This window comes from Triticum dicoccoides, chromosome 2B, assembly GCF_002162155.2.
Source record: "Triticum dicoccoides isolate Atlit2015 ecotype Zavitan chromosome 2B, WEW_v2.0, whole genome shotgun sequence".
Taxonomy (NCBI): Eukaryota; Viridiplantae; Streptophyta; class Magnoliopsida; order Poales; family Poaceae; genus Triticum; species Triticum dicoccoides.
The window spans coordinates 160,677,085-160,684,039 of NC_041383.1; the positions used below are offsets into that span (position 1 = coordinate 160,677,085).

A 6,955-nucleotide genomic window follows, 5' to 3' on the forward strand; every position below is an offset into this window, starting at 1 on the left:
ATTGCAGCTCAGACCCGCGTCCTCGGACAAGTCCGGACACCTTGCTTGTGGTCCGAAGAACAATTTGTACATCTCCACGTTCATCGCGCCCATAAAGTATTGGAGGACTCGCGGTCCCTCCGGGTTAAATTCCCACAGGCGGAGAGGGCGAAGTTTGCAGGGCAGCGTGCGGCGAATCAGCATAACTTGCGCCACCACGGTCAAGTTAATATCTCTTTCTAGGAGATCTCGAATGCGGTCCTGCAGAAGGGGTAGTCTTTGGACGGCCCTCAGATAAGCCCTTCATTGACCCATGACGCTCGCCATGGTGGGGGACCCGAGCGAAAAGCAGGTGGCGCCACCCATGTGGTGCCCCTGGGGGCTGTGATGTAAAACCAGTCCCGTTGCCATAAGCCGAACTCTTCATGGAAAGTGCCCTTGGGCCATGGAGCGCCGGCTATCTTGCTTATGATAGCTCCTCCGCACTCAGCGTGATGCCCCTCGATCATCTTCGGCTCCACCTTGAAGGTTCTAAGCCACAATCCGAAGTGAGGGGTGATATGGAGGAAGGCTTCACACACAACAATGAATGATGAAATTTGGAGGATGGACTCCGGAGCTAGGTCGTGGAATTCCAGCCCGTAATAGAACATCAGCCCCCTCACGAAGGGATCAATCGGGAAGCCTAGCCCCCGAAGGAAGTGAGATGTGAACACCACGCTCTCACCGGGCTGGGGAGAAGGAATGGCCTGCCCTTGAGCAGGCAGCCTATGCGAGATTTCGCCGGTTAGATACTTGGCATCTCTCAACTTTCGCACGTTTTCTTCCGTAACGGAGGAAGGCACCCACCGGCCTTGAAGGTTGGAACCGGACATCGTCGAAAGTCCGAAGCGCCTAAAATTAGAAGCTTTGAGTGTTGGAACTCGAGGCGAGGGGCGGATTCGATTGGATTGAAAGAAAAGGGAGTCGAACCTTGGTCTCTTTATAAAGGAGTTGAATACCAAGAGCCCTCCCCGTAACCGTTTGGGACTCGCTTCCAATTAGAGAGTCATACCAAAAGGCACGATTGGGTTACCCACGCCCGTATTGATGAGAATCCCGGAATAAGGGGACACGATCTCTACTTCGACAAGACGTGCCAAGGAAACCGCCTCGCTAAACACGCTGAGGTGGGGCAGTAAAACGATTCGAATAAAGGCTTGACCGTGGCGTGATGTCACGTTGCGGAATACGTCAGCAGATTAGATTTGTGCATATATTATTCTCTCTACGGTGGTATGTGGAACTTGTTTTTGCAGAGCCGGACACTGTCCTTGTGTTCAAACATCTTCTACGAAGTATTCGGAGGAGGAACCCGCCTCGCAATGCCGAAGACAATTGGCGCGCCGGACTCGTCGTCATTGAAGCCAGGTTCAGGGGCTACTGAGGGAGTCCTGGATTAGGGGGTGTCCGGATGGCCGGACTCCCGGACTATGAAGATACAAGATTGAAGACTTCGTCCCGTGTCCGGATAGGGACTTTCCTTGGCGTGGAAGGCAAGCTTGGCGATACGATATGAAGATCTCCTCCCATTGTAACCGACTCTGTGTAACCCTAGCCTTCTCTGGTGTCTATATAAACCGGAGAGTTTTAGTCCGTAGGACGAACAACAATCATACCATAGGCTAGCTTCTAGGGTTTAGCCTCTCTGATCTCGTGGTAGATCAACTCTTGTACTACCCATATCATCAATATTAATCCAGCAGGAGTAGGGTTTTACCTCCACCGAGAGGGCCCGAACCTGGGTAAAAACATCGTGTCCCTTGTCTCCTGTTACCATCCGCCTAGACGCACAGTTCGGGACCCCCTACCCGAGATCCGCCGGTTTTGACACCGACAATAACATTCTTTTTTTTCATACCTAGGTATATCAACATATCATGTTAGTCCATATTTAATTCAAAGGTAGGACTTCCTTGTAGTTATATTTGCAGATAGCCTTATATTTGCTACCAAGGTTCAGTTTGCAGTAGCTCAACTGTAATGTGGGAAATACCTTGTTTTATATATTCTATATATAGGTTACTTTGATGATTTCATCTGTTGTAGTGAATGCTTAGCTAGTCAGTCCATTCGAATGAACTTTAGAACAGTACCGTATCAGGCTGCATAGTTTTTTTTTCTTGAGTTGTGGAGCTGCAGGATTGGGCCCATATCGGAGGAGAGTGGACGGGCTAGAAAAGGTTGGGGTTTTGCAGTGCTGGACTGGGCTACGTCCACTTTTGTGTGTGTTTTTGTTTTTGTTTTTTTCTACAATTGGTGAACAAAGTACTAAACAGAGAGGGTTTTGGCTGTATTTTGTCCATAAGGAGAGCCTTTTTTCAGAAAAGTTATACAGGCATAGAAATTTCATAATTTTGACACGAATTATAAATTTCCAAGATTAACGAGTTAACAATCTGAACAAAAGAAGATTTGAGACATGTCATACGGCAAAAGCATCAACTTTCTGCATATGTTTGCGAATCAAAATGGCTACACATCTCTAAACACATTAACATAAATTTTGTGCTAAAACAAGCTGGCGTAAAACCCACCAGGATATTATGTTTTAAAGCCGGTGACATGTGAAAAATATGGTAACTAGCATATTACCGGATGATAACTTCGGAGCTCGGAAAAAAAATGCTAAAACAGTCCAAAGGAGTTTTAGCTTTCATCATAATTGCCTGTGAATAGCCAGGTAACTTAATGGCATAAACAAAATGACAACACCCAACTGAGATAAGTTTTTTTTTGTTCAAAAAGAAAAAACTGGGATAAGTTTTGGAGCCCATAACAGTATGGCAACTCACATAGTAAGTTCATGATAACTTCATAGCTGAGAATAACTCCCATATATCGTAACACGGGCATCAATGGTGGATCAAGGATTAAAGGTTCAATACTTAAGTCTCTCTTGTATATAAGAGATCAGAGATCTGCAAGCACGAATTAAGTTTGAAGTCGCGGGTGCTCGTTCCTGGATTCCGAAAACCGGCAGCATCAAGACTGGAGAGTCGGTACTGCTGCTACTACTTAGTGCACGCATGCTTAACTATTTACAGACTTGGCCTACTGGAGTAAGTATGTTGCTGCTGCAGTGCAGATCGATCGCCGAGCGGTTGCTCAACTTAAACCATCAGTCCATCACCCTGCCACTGCAAGGAGACGAGCAATTCAGATGCGGCTACATCTGTATTCAGATTTCAGAGCACAAAACATAGGAGCTTCAGATCATCTCTTGGCACAGATCAGTGAAGAAGAAGAAGATTATTGTACGTACCTGCTACTGGCACAACTGGGGCGTTGTTGATGGGCCTGATCTTGCTCTCCATCCAGCGGCAAATCCCCTCAATCAGCACGTAGAAAGCTGCCACGGCCAGCCCGGCGCCGACCATCCCGAACACCGCGGTCAAGCAAGGGTGATCGTTCATGAACTTCCCTGCAGCCATTGTGTCCATTCCATCGTGATCAGATCAAAATATTTTCCACAACTATGTTCTACAGTACTTAGCGAAGAAGAAGAGGAGGAGGAGACAGTGCAGTGTGCTCTGGCGCTCTGCTCACCGAGCCTTTTGAGCAGGGGCACCCGCGCCGGCGCAGTGGCGGTGGCGACGGCGACGTCGAAGCGCAGGTAGCAGTCGAAGCCGACGACGGCGCCCGCCACGCCGTCGTGCCACGCGTCGAGGCCCCAGCAGCAGGTGTCCCCCGCCCGCGCCGACTACCGGGGGCACCAGGACCACTCGCAGGTCTCCGCCACCCGCGCCGAGTACTGGACGCACCAGGCGCACTCCGCCGGCGTGCGGTCCCGCGCGCACTGCGCCAGAACGCGCACCGTGCTGTTCTTGCTGTAGTCGCTCGCCGCGGCCGTCCAGTCCACGGCCACCTGCATCCCCGCGTTGGTGGCCGCCACCGGCCCCATGCGCCAGGCCAGGTCGGCGAGGCTCTGCAGCTCGTAGGAGGTGCTTGTGATGAGCGCGTCTGCGCCGGAGATGACGCGCGCGCGGAAGCCGTCGTAGTTGGGCGAGGAGGGGTTCGCGTCGGCGTAGGACGCGAAGCAGGCGTCCATCCAGACGCCGGCGCGCCGGCCGCGGGCGCCGCAGGCGTCGGCGAGCTTCTTGGCCGCGGCGGCCAGGCACTCGCGGCACTGGGACGGCGTGGCGTACCCGAAGCAGAGCCCGCGGACGAACGCGACGTCGCGTCCGACCACTCCGGCGGAGCGCAGGGACGCGAAGCCCGTGGGCGCGGCGGCGGAGGGGAGCTTGGCGAGGAGGGACATCGCGTTGGCTTGGAACGCCGTGGCGTTCTTGGCGCTGCTGGCGTTGGCGGTTGCCTGCGCCTGCGCCGGGTGGCACTGGAGCAAAGTGGGGATGACGCGCGGGCGCTCCTCCGAGGCCGCCGCGACGGCGACGAGGACGACGACGAGGAGGAGGAGGAGGAAGGGAGGCCCCGAGCTCGCCATTGCCGGCCTCGGTCCGTGCGCGCGCTGGTGGGATGGGATGGGTGGCAACTGGCGATGGTGGTGCTTGTAGCAGCGCAGGAGGACTGAGCAGACGAAACGCGTAGCGTTCCCAAAGGCAAGGCCGAGGCGCCGAGCCGTGGGCAAATAGAGGTGCTTTGGCCGGAGCCTTCCGGGTAGCTTCCTCCGGTACGGCGAGTCCGGAACTGGCCATGGATGATGCATCGCAGTGACAGTGGCAGTTTTGCTATTCCGGGCGTCTCATCATACCCTTTGAACATGCAATGGCAGTGCGAAAAAGCAGAGGGGGAGAGACTTGCTGCAGACTCTAGTAGTGATGACTAGTGTTCACAGGAAATTTCTAGAGCCAACTACTACATGCATTTTGGGAAGAGATCAAACAAGGGTTTTGCGAAGAGATTCTAATCTCTGCCGAAAAGAAAAACACTGAAGATTAAAGGAAATCTACTGCATCATGAGCATTGCCAACAAAGCACACCAGGCTATGAAAATTGTTGCCACAGAATTTTAATTTCCCCGAACCAGGAAACTGCACTCCCACTAAAAAATGAATGAGCGCCAAATTGACCCAACCCTTGTTTAGCTGCTTAGAAAATCTTGAAGAAATCAGAAGAGTAAAACCAAGGATTTTAGAAGATACTATTATCAAGAAACAACCAGCAACACGCACAACATCAGAATTACTACACAACATGGTATCTTTCACCATCCCTTCTTAACATGAACTGGACTTGTTTACTGTGTAGCAGCACCACATTCATAGGCATACATATTTATACACCTATGTTAGTGCATGTGATAACAAGATCACAAGAAAGGACGTCTTCCAATATTACTTGCAACGCGAGTAAATACTAGAGCATGTCACAAAGACTGATTTTGCATAGTAGATCATATCTCAACCTAGAACCGAATCAATCACTCAAACATAGATGAACTGACACGAAGAAGAATGATTCATTGATGTCATCAACATGTTCAATCTTATAATTTTAGGTGAGGATGGAGATGGAGAGGGAGATGAACATGGGCATCGGCACGCACGTCCTAGCCAGGACCGGTGCCCGGTGACGGTGGTGATGGTGAAGGCGCCTCCTCCTCCTTGCGCGGCGTGGTGGTTGTGGAGGGAGAGGCCTCCCCCAAGGGGGAGAGCTTCCCGGCGGCTGTCCGGGGTTGTGGTGGATGGTGATGGCTTGATGTGGCGGTTAGGGTTGGAGGTGTTTATATAAGAGGCCTTCTTGGGTCTCCTCCATTGATGTAAATCCTCCTCCTCCATCCAAGGGCTCTAGATGAGCTTTATCCTCTCCCAAATCCTTCTTTATAATCCAAGGATCTCATGAGAACAGTTGGGGACAAAATAGATGAAGAATATCGTCAGAAGAGACAACTTTTGGAGTTGTGTGGATGTCTTACGACTATCCATACGACCTTGAATGGTCGTATGGTACACCGTCTTTTGTCCTATCCTCCTCTAGTGTTTTGGTTGCCATTTCTTCATACGAACTCCATGGGCTTATTGGATTCGCGAGAACGATGTCGATCCATTTATGGTGTTAGATCCTGATTTTGAGAACTTTGGAAGAATGACTTTTACCGACCTCCGAAATGGCTAAGTCTGGGCCCTCGGTGTCTTCATATTGAACCGTCCTTGGTCCTTTCATCGTGCTTAGTCCTAGGTTGCTCCAATACACCTGTAGACACAAGAAAACAAAAACATTAATAAAAAAATAAACCATAAATGTGCAATGCTCACAAGGAAAATTACAAAACCCGGAAATCAAGCATTATGGACAACTATTTGGTTCAGTGGGACATAATATATGAAGAGAACATGCAACAAAGGTGTCGGCATGGAGTTGGCGATTTATGGGGCAATGTTGCCCCTTTCTGGTTCGGTAGAGGGGAGCACTCAACGCAAAAAGCAAGAACAACAAGGGGCGCAACCGTTTTTACCCAGGTTCGGGCCGCTAAGAAGCACAAAACCCTACTCCTGCTTTTGGTGTATTGATCTGGTGTAAGCACGAGTACACGGAGTGCTCTCCCCTAGCAAGGTGCAAGGAGGAGGCAGCTGCACGAATACCTCTGTGTGGGTTTGCAACGACTTTGAACCCTTGTAAAGGTTACCTTGGCCCTCCTTTTATAGCTCAAGGGGTTACCATGGTGGCAAAAAGGTCATTACAGGGTGACCAGATAGAAACAGTGTTATCATATCCAACTCTGCTAGTCAAGACAAAAATGCAATGAATGCATCGCTAGGTATCATGTGGAGGAGGAGCCCCGTCAAGGTTGATGCACCGCTTGCTCAACTACCTCTTATTAGCTTGGCACACCACTAGGACGGGTGTTGATAAAGGCAATCCGGCTTCCTGCGAGCTGACACGTACGGGTGAGTTCCACCTAACCACCTGCGGGCTCGACACCTCACCGACCAGCGTCCATCTGGCCAGAGAGGTGGAGCGCTAGTGTTTGGCGGGG

At 50.8% G+C, this 6,955-nt stretch overlaps 1 long non-coding RNA gene across 1 annotated transcript; it reads right to left on the bottom strand.

Moving 5' to 3' along the window:
• Positions 1-2,802: 2,802 nt before the first annotated feature.
• Positions 2,803-3,595, bottom strand: LOC119367443. The gene is made up of 2 exons (XR_005176307.1): positions 3,284-3,595; positions 2,803-3,158 (listed from the first exon to the last, which is right to left on the bottom strand). It is a non-coding gene; the product is annotated as an uncharacterized LOC119367443 (long non-coding RNA).
• Positions 3,596-6,955: the final 3,360 nt, after the last annotated feature.